Source organism: Schistocerca americana, unplaced genomic scaffold, assembly GCF_021461395.2.
Source record: "Schistocerca americana isolate TAMUIC-IGC-003095 unplaced genomic scaffold, iqSchAmer2.1 HiC_scaffold_613, whole genome shotgun sequence".
Lineage (NCBI taxonomy): Eukaryota > Metazoa > Arthropoda > Insecta > Orthoptera > Acrididae > Schistocerca > Schistocerca americana.
Window position 1 is genome coordinate 24,542 of NW_025726361.1, and position 16,022 is coordinate 40,563.

Genomic DNA, 16,022 nt, shown 5'->3' on the forward strand with positions numbered 1-16,022 from the left:
ACCGAATGCGAATTCTTCCATGCGCCTACATTACATGGGCGCCAACGGCCATACCATGTTGAATACACCGGTTCTCGTCCGATCACCGAAGTTAAACAACATCGGGCGTGGTTAGTACTTGGATGGGTGACCACCTGGGAACACCACGTGCTGTTGGCTCCCTTTCATTTACTTTTTTTTTTATACCGCCCTCTTTCCATACCACCGTTCTGTTGTGACAAAGATTCTTGCTTAAGCATTTTAATCTACTGTAATGACCATAAGGTGCGAAATTGCAGTAAATATCTCAGTTTGAGGGAGAATGTGCTAACCAAGTTCGCCAGGAAGTCTTTGAAAACGACAAAACAGTACGAATCGGCAGATGTGTTCTGAAATACGTCAGCGCCTGTTGTTGTGTAGCGGTGTACAATTCCTACTTCGATATGTAATTATAAATTTATTCCTTAGTCGACTCGTCTCGTCTCGTCATCTCCTGCAGACGTTTCTTGTGCTTGCGCTGTTATATGGGCCACGACCCGAGCGGCAGCGAGCGGCAGTCGAGCAAAGTCGGGACAAGTCGGGACGGGGACAGGGACAGGGATAGGAAAGGTGCGAATGCACTGCAAATTACGCAAACACCTCGTCTGAGGCGAGGCGAGGCGAGGCGAGGCGAGGCGAGGAAGCTCACATCGCCAGCAGTGGCGCCCTCCAACAAGACTCTGCCACACCCCGCACAGGCCTTACGCCGGTCGGCCGCGCGCCAGCCCTCCTGCGCTGGACACCAGGGACAAGATGCGTCTTCCGCGAGTGTCGAAGGCTGCACGCGCCAAGCGGATGACAGGAGGTGCAACGAGAAGTTGCGCGTCTCACACACACGGCGGCGCGCCCGCTAATTCGGCAGTCGCTCTGCTGGCACGTCGGATTGCGGAAGGAAGTGCATACAATTACAATTCTGTTCGTGTTTTATGTTGTAAAGTTGTTAGCTTGTAACGATGTAATGTTAATAAATAAATTCATAAATCTCCAAAAAAAAAAAATACACGAAGCGCGTCCTTCCGGCTCATAAGTTTTGGATCTCAGGATTGCGTTCGCGCTAACGTGACGAATTGTCAATAAAAAAAAATGCGGCTGCTTTCGACCGAAAAGTATGATTTTGTGTGTGTTGGGATAAGAACCGAATGCGAATTCTTCCATGCGCCTACATTACATGGGCGCCAACGGCCATACCATGTTGAATACACCGGTTCTCGTCCGATCACCGAAGTTAAACAACATCGGGCGTGGTTAGTACTTGGATGGGTGACCACCTGGGAACACCACGTGCTGTTGGCTCCCTTTCATTTACTTTTTTTTTTATACCGCCCTCTTTCCATACCACCGTTCTGTTGTGACAAAGATTCTTGCTTAAGCATTTTAATCTACTGTAATGACCATAAGGTGCGAAATTGCAGTAAATATCTCAGTTTGAGGGAGAATGTGCTAACCAAGTTCGCCAGGAAGTCTTTGAAAACGACAAAACAGTACGAATCGGCAGATGTGTTCTGAAATACGTCAGCGCCTGTTGTTGTGTAGCGGTGTACAATTCCTACTTCGATATGTAATTATAAATTTATTCCTTAGTCGACTCGTCTCGTCTCGTCATCTCCTGCAGACGTTTCTTGTGCTTGCGCTGTTATATGGGCCACGACCCGAGCGGCAGCGAGCGGCAGTCGAGCAAAGTCGGGACAAGTCGGGACGGGGACAGGGACAGGGATAGGAAAGGTGCGAATGCACTGCAAATTACGCAAACACCTCGTCTGAGGCGAGGCGAGGCGAGGCGAGGCGAGGCGAGGAAGCTCACATCGCCAGCAGTGGCGCCCTCCAACAAGACTCTGCCACACCCCGCACAGGCCTTACGCCGGTCGGCCGCGCGCCAGCCCTCCTGCGCTGGACACCAGGGACAAGATGCGTCTTCCGCGAGTGTCGAAGGCTGCACGCGCCAAGCGGATGACAGGAGGTGCAACGAGAAGTTGCGCGTCTCACACACACGGCGGCGCGCCCGCTAATTCGGCAGTCGCTCTGCTGGCACGTCGGATTGCGGAAGGAAGTGCATACAATTACAATTCTGTTCGTGTTTTATGTTGTAAAGTTGTTAGCTTGTAACGATGTAATGTTAATAAATAAATTCATAAATCTCCAAAAAAAAAAAATACACGAAGCGCGTCCTTCCGGCTCATAAGTTTTGGATCTCAGGATTGCGTTCGCGCTAACGTGACGAATTGTCAATAAAAAAAAATGCGGCTGCTTTCGACCGAAAAGTATGATTTTGTGTGTGTTGGGATAAGAACCGAATGCGAATTCTTCCATGCGCCTACATTACATGGGCGCCAACGGCCATACCATGTTGAATACACCGGTTCTCGTCCGATCACCGAAGTTAAACAACATCGGGCGTGGTTAGCACTTGGATGGGTGACCACCTGGGAACACCACGTGCTGTTGGCTCCCTTTCATTTACTTTTTTTTTTATACCGCCCTCTTTCCATACCACCGTTCTGTTGTGACAAAGATTCTTGCTTAAGCATTTTAATCTACTGTAATGACCATAAGGTGCGAAATTGCAGTAAATATCTCAGTTTGAGGGAGAATGTGCTAACCAAGTTCGCCAGGAAGTCTTTGAAAACGACAAAACAGTACGAATCGGCAGATGTGTTCTGAAATACGTCAGCGCCTGTTGTTGTGTAGCGGTGTACAATTCCTACTTCGATATGTAATTATAAATTTATTCCTTAGTCGACTCGTCTCGTCTCGTCATCTCCTGCAGACGTTTCTTGTGCTTGCGCTGTTATATGGGCCACGACCCGAGCGGCAGCGAGCGGCAGTCGAGCAAAGTCGGGACAAGTCGGGACGGGGACAGGGACAGGGATAGGAAAGGTGCGAATGCACTGCAAATTACGCAAACACCTCGTCTGAGGCGAGGCGAGGCGAGGCGAGGCGAGGCGAGGAAGCTCACATCGCCAGCAGTGGCGCCCTCCAACAAGACTCTGCCACACCCCGCACAGGCCTTACGCCGGTCGGCCGCGCGCCAGCCCTCCTGCGCTGGACACCAGGGACAAGATGCGTCTTCCGCGAGTGTCGAAGGCTGCACGCGCCAAGCGGATGACAGGAGGTGCAACGAGAAGTTGCGCGTCTCACACACACGGCGGCGCGCCCGCTAATTCGGCAGTCGCTCTGCTGGCACGTCGGATTGCGGAAGGAAGTGCATACAATTACAATTCTGTTCGTGTTTTATGTTGTAAAGTTGTTAGCTTGTAACGATGTAATGTTAATAAATAAATTCATAAATCTCCAAAAAAAAAAAATACACGAAGCGCGTCCTTCCGGCTCATAAGTTTTGGATCTCAGGATTGCGTTCGCGCTAACGTGACGAATTGTCAATAAAAAAAAATGCGGCTGCTTTCGACCGAAAAGTATGATTTTGTGTGTGTTGGGATAAGAACCGAATGCGAATTCTTCCATGCGCCTACATTACATGGGCGCCAACGGCCATACCATGTTGAATACACCGGTTCTCGTCCGATCACCGAAGTTAAACAACATCGGGCGTGGTTAGTACTTGGATGGGTGACCACCTGGGAACACCACGTGCTGTTGGCTCCCTTTCATTTACTTTTTTTTTTATACCGCCCTCTTTCCATACCACCGTTCTGTTGTGACAAAGATTCTTGCTTAAGCATTTTAATCTACTGTAATGACCATAAGGTGCGAAATTGCAGTAAATATCTCAGTTTGAGGGAGAATGTGCTAACCAAGTTCGCCAGGAAGTCTTTGAAAACGACAAAACAGTACGAATCGGCAGATGTGTTCTGAAATACGTCAGCGCCTGTTGTTGTGTAGCGGTGTACAATTCCTACTTCGATATGTAATTATAAATTTATTCCTTAGTCGACTCGTCTCGTCTCGTCATCTCCTGCAGACGTTTCTTGTGCTTGCGCTGTTATATGGGCCACGACCCGAGCGGCAGCGAGCGGCAGTCGAGCAAAGTCGGGACAAGTCGGGACGGGGACAGGGACAGGGATAGGAAAGGTGCGAATGCACTGCAAATTACGCAAACACCTCGTCTGAGGCGAGGCGAGGCGAGGCGAGGCGAGGCGAGGAAGCTCACATCGCCAGCAGTGGCGCCCTCCAACAAGACTCTGCCACACCCCGCACAGGCCTTACGCCGGTCGGCCGCGCGCCAGCCCTCCTGCGCTGGACACCAGGGACAAGATGCGTCTTCCGCGAGTGTCGAAGGCTGCACGCGCCAAGCGGATGACAGGAGGTGCAACGAGAAGTTGCGCGTCTCACACACACGGCGGCGCGCCCGCTAATTCGGCAGTCGCTCTGCTGGCACGTCGGATTGCGGAAGGAAGTGCATACAATTACAATTCTGTTCGTGTTTTATGTTGTAAAGTTGTTAGCTTGTAACGATGTAATGTTAATAAATAAATTCATAAATCTCCAAAAAAAAAAAATACACGAAGCGCGTCCTTCCGGCTCATAAGTTTTGGATCTCAGGATTGCGTTCGCGCTAACGTGACGAATTGTCAATAAAAAAAAATGCGGCTGCTTTCGACCGAAAAGTATGATTTTGTGTGTGTTGGGATAAGAACCGAATGCGAATTCTTCCATGCGCCTACATTACATGGGCGCCAACGGCCATACCATGTTGAATACACCGGTTCTCGTCCGATCACCGAAGTTAAACAACATCGGGCGTGGTTAGCACTTGGATGGGTGACCACCTGGGAACACCACGTGCTGTTGGCTCCCTTTCATTTACTTTTTTTTTTATACCGCCCTCTTTCCATACCACCGTTCTGTTGTGACAAAGATTCTTGCTTAAGCATTTTAATCTACTGTAATGACCATAAGGTGCGAAATTGCAGTAAATATCTCAGTTTGAGGGAGAATGTGCTAACCAAGTTCGCCAGGAAGTCTTTGAAAACGACAAAACAGTACGAATCGGCAGATGTGTTCTGAAATACGTCAGCGCCTGTTGTTGTGTAGCGGTGTACAATTCCTACTTCGATATGTAATTATAAATTTATTCCTTAGTCGACTCGTCTCGTCTCGTCATCTCCTGCAGACGTTTCTTGTGCTTGCGCTGTTATATGGGCCACGACCCGAGCGGCAGCGAGCGGCAGTCGAGCAAAGTCGGGACAAGTCGGGACGGGGACAGGGACAGGGATAGGAAAGGTGCGAATGCACTGCAAATTACGCAAACACCTCGTCTGAGGCGAGGCGAGGCGAGGCGAGGCGAGGCGAGGAAGCTCACATCGCCAGCAGTGGCGCCCTCCAACAAGACTCTGCCACACCCCGCACAGGCCTTACGCCGGTCGGCCGCGCGCCAGCCCTCCTGCGCTGGACACCAGGGACAAGATGCGTCTTCCGCGAGTGTCGAAGGCTGCACGCGCCAAGCGGATGACAGGAGGTGCAACGAGAAGTTGCGCGTCTCACACACACGGCGGCGCGCCCGCTAATTCGGCAGTCGCTCTGCTGGCACGTCGGATTGCGGAAGGAAGTGCATACAATTACAATTCTGTTCGTGTTTTATGTTGTAAAGTTGTTAGCTTGTAACGATGTAATGTTAATAAATAAATTCATAAATCTCCAAAAAAAAAAAATACACGAAGCGCGTCCTTCCGGCTCATAAGTTTTGGATCTCAGGATTGCGTTCGCGCTAACGTGACGAATTGTCAATAAAAAAAAATGCGGCTGCTTTCGACCGAAAAGTATGATTTTGTGTGTGTTGGGATAAGAACCGAATGCGAATTCTTCCATGCGCCTACATTACATGGGCGCCAACGGCCATACCATGTTGAATACACCGGTTCTCGTCCGATCACCGAAGTTAAACAACATCGGGCGTGGTTAGTACTTGGATGGGTGACCACCTGGGAACACCACGTGCTGTTGGCTCCCTTTCATTTACTTTTTTTTTTATACCGCCCTCTTTCCATACCACCGTTCTGTTGTGACAAAGATTCTTGCTTAAGCATTTTAATCTACTGTAATGACCATAAGGTGCGAAATTGCAGTAAATATCTCAGTTTGAGGGAGAATGTGCTAACCAAGTTCGCCAGGAAGTCTTTGAAAACGACAAAACAGTACGAATCGGCAGATGTGTTCTGAAATACGTCAGCGCCTGTTGTTGTGTAGCGGTGTACAATTCCTACTTCGATATGTAATTATAAATTTATTCCTTAGTCGACTCGTCTCGTCTCGTCATCTCCTGCAGACGTTTCTTGTGCTTGCGCTGTTATATGGGCCACGACCCGAGCGGCAGCGAGCGGCAGTCGAGCAAAGTCGGGACAAGTCGGGACGGGGACAGGGACAGGGATAGGAAAGGTGCGAATGCACTGCAAATTACGCAAACACCTCGTCTGAGGCGAGGCGAGGCGAGGCGAGGCGAGGCGAGGAAGCTCACATCGCCAGCAGTGGCGCCCTCCAACAAGACTCTGCCACACCCCGCACAGGCCTTACGCCGGTCGGCCGCGCGCCAGCCCTCCTGCGCTGGACACCAGGGACAAGATGCGTCTTCCGCGAGTGTCGAAGGCTGCACGCGCCAAGCGGATGACAGGAGGTGCAACGAGAAGTTGCGCGTCTCACACACACGGCGGCGCGCCCGCTAATTCGGCAGTCGCTCTGCTGGCACGTCGGATTGCGGAAGGAAGTGCATACAATTACAATTCTGTTCGTGTTTTATGTTGTAAAGTTGTTAGCTTGTAACGATGTAATGTTAATAAATAAATTCATAAATCTCCAAAAAAAAAAAATACACGAAGCGCGTCCTTCCGGCTCATAAGTTTTGGATCTCAGGATTGCGTTCGCGCTAACGTGACGAATTGTCAATAAAAAAAAATGCGGCTGCTTTCGACCGAAAAGTATGATTTTGTGTGTGTTGGGATAAGAACCGAATGCGAATTCTTCCATGCGCCTACATTACATGGGCGCCAACGGCCATACCATGTTGAATACACCGGTTCTCGTCCGATCACCGAAGTTAAACAACATCGGGCGTGGTTAGTACTTGGATGGGTGACCACCTGGGAACACCACGTGCTGTTGGCTCCCTTTCATTTACTTTTTTTTTTATACCGCCCTCTTTCCATACCACCGTTCTGTTGTGACAAAGATTCTTGCTTAAGCATTTTAATCTACTGTAATGACCATAAGGTGCGAAATTGCAGTAAATATCTCAGTTTGAGGGAGAATGTGCTAACCAAGTTCGCCAGGAAGTCTTTGAAAACGACAAAACAGTACGAATCGGCAGATGTGTTCTGAAATACGTCAGCGCCTGTTGTTGTGTAGCGGTGTACAATTCCTACTTCGATATGTAATTATAAATTTATTCCTTAGTCGACTCGTCTCGTCTCGTCATCTCCTGCAGACGTTTCTTGTGCTTGCGCTGTTATATGGGCCACGACCCGAGCGGCAGCGAGCGGCAGTCGAGCAAAGTCGGGACAAGTCGGGACGGGGACAGGGACAGGGATAGGAAAGGTGCGAATGCACTGCAAATTACGCAAACACCTCGTCTGAGGCGAGGCGAGGCGAGGCGAGGCGAGGCGAGGAAGCTCACATCGCCAGCAGTGGCGCCCTCCAACAAGACTCTGCCACACCCCGCACAGGCCTTACGCCGGTCGGCCGCGCGCCAGCCCTCCTGCGCTGGACACCAGGGACAAGATGCGTCTTCCGCGAGTGTCGAAGGCTGCACGCGCCAAGCGGATGACAGGAGGTGCAACGAGAAGTTGCGCGTCTCACACACACGGCGGCGCGCCCGCTAATTCGGCAGTCGCTCTGCTGGCACGTCGGATTGCGGAAGGAAGTGCATACAATTACAATTCTGTTCGTGTTTTATGTTGTAAAGTTGTTAGCTTGTAACGATGTAATGTTAATAAATAAATTCATAAATCTCCAAAAAAAAAAAATACACGAAGCGCGTCCTTCCGGCTCATAAGTTTTGGATCTCAGGATTGCGTTCGCGCTAACGTGACGAATTGTCAATAAAAAAAAATGCGGCTGCTTTCGACCGAAAAGTATGATTTTGTGTGTGTTGGGATAAGAACCGAATGCGAATTCTTCCATGCGCCTACATTACATGGGCGCCAACGGCCATACCATGTTGAATACACCGGTTCTCGTCCGATCACCGAAGTTAAACAACATCGGGCGTGGTTAGTACTTGGATGGGTGACCACCTGGGAACACCACGTGCTGTTGGCTCCCTTTCATTTACTTTTTTTTTTATACCGCCCTCTTTCCATACCACCGTTCTGTTGTGACAAAGATTCTTGCTTAAGCATTTTAATCTACTGTAATGACCATAAGGTGCGAAATTGCAGTAAATATCTCAGTTTGAGGGAGAATGTGCTAACCAAGTTCGCCAGGAAGTCTTTGAAAACGACAAAACAGTACGAATCGGCAGATGTGTTCTGAAATACGTCAGCGCCTGTTGTTGTGTAGCGGTGTACAATTCCTACTTCGATATGTAATTATAAATTTATTCCTTAGTCGACTCGTCTCGTCTCGTCATCTCCTGCAGACGTTTCTTGTGCTTGCGCTGTTATATGGGCCACGACCCGAGCGGCAGCGAGCGGCAGTCGAGCAAAGTCGGGACAAGTCGGGACGGGGACAGGGACAGGGATAGGAAAGGTGCGAATGCACTGCAAATTACGCAAACACCTCGTCTGAGGCGAGGCGAGGCGAGGCGAGGCGAGGCGAGGAAGCTCACATCGCCAGCAGTGGCGCCCTCCAACAAGACTCTGCCACACCCCGCACAGGCCTTACGCCGGTCGGCCGCGCGCCAGCCCTCCTGCGCTGGACACCAGGGACAAGATGCGTCTTCCGCGAGTGTCGAAGGCTGCACGCGCCAAGCGGATGACAGGAGGTGCAACGAGAAGTTGCGCGTCTCACACACACGGCGGCGCGCCCGCTAATTCGGCAGTCGCTCTGCTGGCACGTCGGATTGCGGAAGGAAGTGCATACAATTACAATTCTGTTCGTGTTTTATGTTGTAAAGTTGTTAGCTTGTAACGATGTAATGTTAATAAATAAATTCATAAATCTCCAAAAAAAAAAAATACACGAAGCGCGTCCTTCCGGCTCATAAGTTTTGGATCTCAGGATTGCGTTCGCGCTAACGTGACGAATTGTCAATAAAAAAAAATGCGGCTGCTTTCGACCGAAAAGTATGATTTTGTGTGTGTTGGGATAAGAACCGAATGCGAATTCTTCCATGCGCCTACATTACATGGGCGCCAACGGCCATACCATGTTGAATACACCGGTTCTCGTCCGATCACCGAAGTTAAACAACATCGGGCGTGGTTAGTACTTGGATGGGTGACCACCTGGGAACACCACGTGCTGTTGGCTCCCTTTCATTTACTTTTTTTTTTATACCGCCCTCTTTCCATACCACCGTTCTGTTGTGACAAAGATTCTTGCTTAAGCATTTTAATCTACTGTAATGACCATAAGGTGCGAAATTGCAGTAAATATCTCAGTTTGAGGGAGAATGTGCTAACCAAGTTCGCCAGGAAGTCTTTGAAAACGACAAAACAGTACGAATCGGCAGATGTGTTCTGAAATACGTCAGCGCCTGTTGTTGTGTAGCGGTGTACAATTCCTACTTCGATATGTAATTATAAATTTATTCCTTAGTCGACTCGTCTCGTCTCGTCATCTCCTGCAGACGTTTCTTGTGCTTGCGCTGTTATATGGGCCACGACCCGAGCGGCAGCGAGCGGCAGTCGAGCAAAGTCGGGACAAGTCGGGACGGGGACAGGGACAGGGATAGGAAAGGTGCGAATGCACTGCAAATTACGCAAACACCTCGTCTGAGGCGAGGCGAGGCGAGGCGAGGCGAGGCGAGGAAGCTCACATCGCCAGCAGTGGCGCCCTCCAACAAGACTCTGCCACACCCCGCACAGGCCTTACGCCGGTCGGCCGCGCGCCAGCCCTCCTGCGCTGGACACCAGGGACAAGATGCGTCTTCCGCGAGTGTCGAAGGCTGCACGCGCCAAGCGGATGACAGGAGGTGCAACGAGAAGTTGCGCGTCTCACACACACGGCGGCGCGCCCGCTAATTCGGCAGTCGCTCTGCTGGCACGTCGGATTGCGGAAGGAAGTGCATACAATTACAATTCTGTTCGTGTTTTATGTTGTAAAGTTGTTAGCTTGTAACGATGTAATGTTAATAAATAAATTCATAAATCTCCAAAAAAAAAAAATACACGAAGCGCGTCCTTCCGGCTCATAAGTTTTGGATCTCAGGATTGCGTTCGCGCTAACGTGACGAATTGTCAATAAAAAAAAATGCGGCTGCTTTCGACCGAAAAGTATGATTTTGTGTGTGTTGGGATAAGAACCGAATGCGAATTCTTCCATGCGCCTACATTACATGGGCGCCAACGGCCATACCATGTTGAATACACCGGTTCTCGTCCGATCACCGAAGTTAAACAACATCGGGCGTGGTTAGTACTTGGATGGGTGACCACCTGGGAACACCACGTGCTGTTGGCTCCCTTTCATTTACTTTTTTTTTTATACCGCCCTCTTTCCATACCACCGTTCTGTTGTGACAAAGATTCTTGCTTAAGCATTTTAATCTACTGTAATGACCATAAGGTGCGAAATTGCAGTAAATATCTCAGTTTGAGGGAGAATGTGCTAACCAAGTTCGCCAGGAAGTCTTTGAAAACGACAAAACAGTACGAATCGGCAGATGTGTTCTGAAATACGTCAGCGCCTGTTGTTGTGTAGCGGTGTACAATTCCTACTTCGATATGTAATTATAAATTTATTCCTTAGTCGACTCGTCTCGTCTCGTCATCTCCTGCAGACGTTTCTTGTGCTTGCGCTGTTATATGGGCCACGACCCGAGCGGCAGCGAGCGGCAGTCGAGCAAAGTCGGGACAAGTCGGGACGGGGACAGGGACAGGGATAGGAAAGGTGCGAATGCACTGCAAATTACGCAAACACCTCGTCTGAGGCGAGGCGAGGCGAGGCGAGGCGAGGCGAGGAAGCTCACATCGCCAGCAGTGGCGCCCTCCAACAAGACTCTGCCACACCCCGCACAGGCCTTACGCCGGTCGGCCGCGCGCCAGCCCTCCTGCGCTGGACACCAGGGACAAGATGCGTCTTCCGCGAGTGTCGAAGGCTGCACGCGCCAAGCGGATGACAGGAGGTGCAACGAGAAGTTGCGCGTCTCACACACACGGCGGCGCGCCCGCTAATTCGGCAGTCGCTCTGCTGGCACGTCGGATTGCGGAAGGAAGTGCATACAATTACAATTCTGTTCGTGTTTTATGTTGTAAAGTTGTTAGCTTGTAACGATGTAATGTTAATAAATAAATTCATAAATCTCCAAAAAAAAAAAATACACGAAGCGCGTCCTTCCGGCTCATAAGTTTTGGATCTCAGGATTGCGTTCGCGCTAACGTGACGAATTGTCAATAAAAAAAAATGCGGCTGCTTTCGACCGAAAAGTATGATTTTGTGTGTGTTGGGATAAGAACCGAATGCGAATTCTTCCATGCGCCTACATTACATGGGCGCCAACGGCCATACCATGTTGAATACACCGGTTCTCGTCCGATCACCGAAGTTAAACAACATCGGGCGTGGTTAGTACTTGGATGGGTGACCACCTGGGAACACCACGTGCTGTTGGCTCCCTTTCATTTACTTTTTTTTTTATACCGCCCTCTTTCCATACCACCGTTCTGTTGTGACAAAGATTCTTGCTTAAGCATTTTAATCTACTGTAATGACCATAAGGTGCGAAATTGCAGTAAATATCTCAGTTTGAGGGAGAATGTGCTAACCAAGTTCGCCAGGAAGTCTTTGAAAACGACAAAACAGTACGAATCGGCAGATGTGTTCTGAAATACGTCAGCGCCTGTTGTTGTGTAGCGGTGTACAATTCCTACTTCGATATGTAATTATAAATTTATTCCTTAGTCGACTCGTCTCGTCTCGTCATCTCCTGCAGACGTTTCTTGTGCTTGCGCTGTTATATGGGCCACGACCCGAGCGGCAGCGAGCGGCAGTCGAGCAAAGTCGGGACAAGTCGGGACGGGGACAGGGACAGGGATAGGAAAGGTGCGAATGCACTGCAAATTACGCAAACACCTCGTCTGAGGCGAGGCGAGGCGAGGCGAGGCGAGGCGAGGAAGCTCACATCGCCAGCAGTGGCGCCCTCCAACAAGACTCTGCCACACCCCGCACAGGCCTTACGCCGGTCGGCCGCGCGCCAGCCCTCCTGCGCTGGACACCAGGGACAAGATGCGTCTTCCGCGAGTGTCGAAGGCTGCACGCGCCAAGCGGATGACAGGAGGTGCAACGAGAAGTTGCGCGTCTCACACACACGGCGGCGCGCCCGCTAATTCGGCAGTCGCTCTGCTGGCACGTCGGATTGCGGAAGGAAGTGCATACAATTACAATTCTGTTCGTGTTTTATGTTGTAAAGTTGTTAGCTTGTAACGATGTAATGTTAATAAATAAATTCATAAATCTCCAAAAAAAAAAAAAATACACGAAGCGCGTCCTTCCGGCTCATAAGTTTTGGATCTCAGGATTGCGTTCGCGCTAACGTGACGAATTGTCAATAAAAAAAAATGCGGCTGCTTTCGACCGAAAAGTATGATTTTGTGTGTGTTGGGATAAGAACCGAATGCGAATTCTTCCATGCGCCTACATTACATGGGCGCCAACGGCCATACCATGTTGAATACACCGGTTCTCGTCCGATCACCGAAGTTAAACAACATCGGGCGTGGTTAGTACTTGGATGGGTGACCACCTGGGAACACCACGTGCTGTTGGCTCCCTTTCATTTACTTTTTTTTTTATACCGCCCTCTTTCCATACCACCGTTCTGTTGTGACAAAGATTCTTGCTTAAGCATTTTAATCTACTGTAATGACCATAAGGTGCGAAATTGCAGTAAATATCTCAGTTTGAGGGAGAATGTGCTAACCAAGTTCGCCAGGAAGTCTTTGAAAACGACAAAACAGTACGAATCGGCAGATGTGTTCTGAAATACGTCAGCGCCTGTTGTTGTGTAGCGGTGTACAATTCCTACTTCGATATGTAATTATAAATTTATTCCTTAGTCGACTCGTCTCGTCTCGTCATCTCCTGCAGACGTTTCTTGTGCTTGCGCTGTTATATGGGCCACGACCCGAGCGGCAGCGAGCGGCAGTCGAGCAAAGTCGGGACAAGTCGGGACGGGGACAGGGACAGGGATAGGAAAGGTGCGAATGCACTGCAAATTACGCAAACACCTCGTCTGAGGCGAGGCGAGGCGAGGCGAGGCGAGGCGAGGAAGCTCACATCGCCAGCAGTGGCGCCCTCCAACAAGACTCTGCCACACCCCGCACAGGCCTTACGCCGGTCGGCCGCGCGCCAGCCCTCCTGCGCTGGACACCAGGGACAAGATGCGTCTTCCGCGAGTGTCGAAGGCTGCACGCGCCAAGCGGATGACAGGAGGTGCAACGAGAAGTTGCGCGTCTCACACACACGGCGGCGCGCCCGCTAATTCGGCAGTCGCTCTGCTGGCACGTCGGATTGCGGAAGGAAGTGCATACAATTACAATTCTGTTCGTGTTTTATGTTGTAAAGTTGTTAGCTTGTAACGATGTAATGTTAATAAATAAATTCATAAATCTCCAAAAAAAAAAAAAATACACGAAGCGCGTCCTTCCGGCTCATAAGTTTTGGATCTCAGGATTGCGTTCGCGCTAACGTGACGAATTGTCAATAAAAAAAAATGCGGCTGCTTTCGACCGAAAAGTATGATTTTGTGTGTGTTGGGATAAGAACCGAATGCGAATTCTTCCATGCGCCTACATTACATGGGCGCCAACGGCCATACCATGTTGAATACACCGGTTCTCGTCCGATCACCGAAGTTAAACAACATCGGGCGTGGTTAGTACTTGGATGGGTGACCACCTGGGAACACCACGTGCTGTTGGCTCCCTTTCATTTACTTTTTTTTTTATACCGCCCTCTTTCCATACCACCGTTCTGTTGTGACAAAGATTCTTGCTTAAGCATTTTAATCTACTGTAATGACCATAAGGTGCGAAATTGCAGTAAATATCTCAGTTTGAGGGAGAATGTGCTAACCAAGTTCGCCAGGAAGTCTTTGAAAACGACAAAACAGTACGAATCGGCAGATGTGTTCTGAAATACGTCAGCGCCTGTTGTTGTGTAGCGGTGTACAATTCCTACTTCGATATGTAATTATAAATTTATTCCTTAGTCGACTCGTCTCGTCTCGTCATCTCCTGCAGACGTTTCTTGTGCTTGCGCTGTTATATGGGCCACGACCCGAGCGGCAGCGAGCGGCAGTCGAGCAAAGTCGGGACAAGTCGGGACGGGGACAGGGACAGGGATAGGAAAGGTGCGAATGCACTGCAAATTACGCAAACACCTCGTCTGAGGCGAGGCGAGGCGAGGCGAGGCGAGGCGAGGAAGCTCACATCGCCAGCAGTGGCGCCCTCCAACAAGACTCTGCCACACCCCGCACAGGCCTTACGCCGGTCGGCCGCGCGCCAGCCCTCCTGCGCTGGACACCAGGGACAAGATGCGTCTTCCGCGAGTGTCGAAGGCTGCACGCGCCAAGCGGATGACAGGAGGTGCAACGAGAAGTTGCGCGTCTCACACACACGGCGGCGCGCCCGCTAATTCGGCAGTCGCTCTGCTGGCACGTCGGATTGCGGAAGGAAGTGCATACAATTACAATTCTGTTCGTGTTTTATGTTGTAAAGTTGTTAGCTTGTAACGATGTAATGTTAATAAATAAATTCATAAATCTCCAAAAAAAAAAAATACACGAAGCGCGTCCTTCCGGCTCATAAGTTTTGGATCTCAGGATTGCGTTCGCGCTAACGTGACGAATTGTCAATAAAAAAAAATGCGGCTGCTTTCGACCGAAAAGTATGATTTTGTGTGTGTTGGGATAAGAACCGAATGCGAATTCTTCCATGCGCCTACATTACATGGGCGCCAACGGCCATACCATGTTGAATACACCGGTTCTCGTCCGATCACCGAAGTTAAACAACATCGGGCGTGGTTAGTACTTGGATGGGTGACCACCTGGGAACACCACGTGCTGTTGGCTCCCTTTCATTTACTTTTTTTTTTATACCGCCCTCTTTCCATACCACCGTTCTGTTGTGACAAAGATTCTTGCTTAAGCATTTTAATCTACTGTAATGACCATAAGGTGCGAAATTGCAGTAAATATCTCAGTTTGAGGGAGAATGTGCTAACCAAGTTCGCCAGGAAGTCTTTGAAAACGACAAAACAGTACGAATCGGCAGATGTGTTCTGAAATACGTCAGCGCCTGTTGTTGTGTAGCGGTGTACAATTCCTACTTCGATATGTAATTATAAATTTATTCCTTAGTCGACTCGTCTCGTCTCGTCATCTCCTGCAGACGTTTCTTGTGCTTGCGCTGTTATATGGGCCACGACCCGAGCGGCAGCGAGCGGCAGTCGAGCAAAGTCGGGACAAGTCGGGACGGGGACAGGGACAGGGATAGGAAAGGTGCGAATGCACTGCAAATTACGCAAACACCTCGTCTGAGGCGAGGCGAGGCGAGGCGAGGCGAGGCGAGGAAGCTCACATCGCCAGCAGTGGCGCCCTCCAACAAGACTCTGCCACACCCCGCACAGGCCTTACGCCGGTCGGCCGCGCGCCAGCCCTCCTGCGCTGGACACCAGGGACAAGATGCGTCTTCCGCGAGTGTCGAAGGCTGCACGCGCCAAGCGGATGACAGGAGGTGCAACGAGAAGTTGCGCGTCTCACACACACGGCGGCGCGCCCGCTAATTCGGCAGTCGCTCTGCTGGCACGTCGGATTGCGGAAGGAAGTGCATACAATTACAATTCTGTTCGTGTTTTATGTTGTAAAGTTGTTAGCTTGTAACGATGTAATGTTAATAAATAAATTCATAAATCTCCAAAAAAAAAAAATACACGAAGCGCGTCCTTCCGGCTCA

The 16,022-nt window shown here is 50.1% G+C and overlaps 14 non-coding genes across 14 annotated transcripts; all 14 read left to right on the forward strand.

The window, feature by feature from the left end:
• The first annotated feature begins 40 nt into the window (after positions 1-40).
• LOC124587701 lies at positions 41-159 on the forward strand. Its single transcript, XR_006975599.1, has one exon. It is a non-coding gene; the product is annotated as a 5S ribosomal RNA (ribosomal RNA).
• A 1,033-nt stretch (positions 160-1,192) lies between these two features.
• On the forward strand, positions 1,193-1,311 carry LOC124587704. Its single transcript, XR_006975601.1, has one exon. It is a non-coding gene; the product is annotated as a 5S ribosomal RNA (ribosomal RNA).
• Positions 1,312-2,344: 1,033 nt separating this feature from the next.
• Positions 2,345-2,463, forward strand: LOC124587690. The gene has a single exon (XR_006975589.1). It is a non-coding gene; the product is annotated as a 5S ribosomal RNA (ribosomal RNA).
• A 1,033-nt stretch (positions 2,464-3,496) lies between these two features.
• Positions 3,497-3,615, forward strand: LOC124587705. Its single transcript, XR_006975602.1, has one exon. It is a non-coding gene; the product is annotated as a 5S ribosomal RNA (ribosomal RNA).
• Positions 3,616-4,648: 1,033 nt separating this feature from the next.
• Positions 4,649-4,767, forward strand: LOC124587692. Its single transcript, XR_006975590.1, has one exon. It is a non-coding gene; the product is annotated as a 5S ribosomal RNA (ribosomal RNA).
• A 1,033-nt stretch (positions 4,768-5,800) lies between these two features.
• Positions 5,801-5,919, forward strand: LOC124587706. Its single transcript, XR_006975603.1, has one exon. It is a non-coding gene; the product is annotated as a 5S ribosomal RNA (ribosomal RNA).
• Positions 5,920-6,952: 1,033 nt separating this feature from the next.
• Positions 6,953-7,071, forward strand: LOC124587707. Its single transcript, XR_006975604.1, has one exon. It is a non-coding gene; the product is annotated as a 5S ribosomal RNA (ribosomal RNA).
• Positions 7,072-8,104: 1,033 nt separating this feature from the next.
• LOC124587708 lies at positions 8,105-8,223 on the forward strand. Its single transcript, XR_006975605.1, has one exon. It is a non-coding gene; the product is annotated as a 5S ribosomal RNA (ribosomal RNA).
• Positions 8,224-9,256: 1,033 nt separating this feature from the next.
• LOC124587709 lies at positions 9,257-9,375 on the forward strand. The gene has a single exon (XR_006975606.1). It is a non-coding gene; the product is annotated as a 5S ribosomal RNA (ribosomal RNA).
• Positions 9,376-10,408: 1,033 nt separating this feature from the next.
• On the forward strand, positions 10,409-10,527 carry LOC124587710. The gene has a single exon (XR_006975607.1). It is a non-coding gene; the product is annotated as a 5S ribosomal RNA (ribosomal RNA).
• Positions 10,528-11,560: 1,033 nt separating this feature from the next.
• On the forward strand, positions 11,561-11,679 carry LOC124587711. The gene has a single exon (XR_006975608.1). It is a non-coding gene; the product is annotated as a 5S ribosomal RNA (ribosomal RNA).
• A 1,035-nt stretch (positions 11,680-12,714) lies between these two features.
• LOC124587712 lies at positions 12,715-12,833 on the forward strand. The gene has a single exon (XR_006975609.1). It is a non-coding gene; the product is annotated as a 5S ribosomal RNA (ribosomal RNA).
• A 1,035-nt stretch (positions 12,834-13,868) lies between these two features.
• Positions 13,869-13,987, forward strand: LOC124587714. Its single transcript, XR_006975610.1, has one exon. It is a non-coding gene; the product is annotated as a 5S ribosomal RNA (ribosomal RNA).
• A 1,033-nt stretch (positions 13,988-15,020) lies between these two features.
• On the forward strand, positions 15,021-15,139 carry LOC124587716. The gene has a single exon (XR_006975612.1). It is a non-coding gene; the product is annotated as a 5S ribosomal RNA (ribosomal RNA).
• The last annotated feature ends 883 nt before the right edge of the window (positions 15,140-16,022 follow it).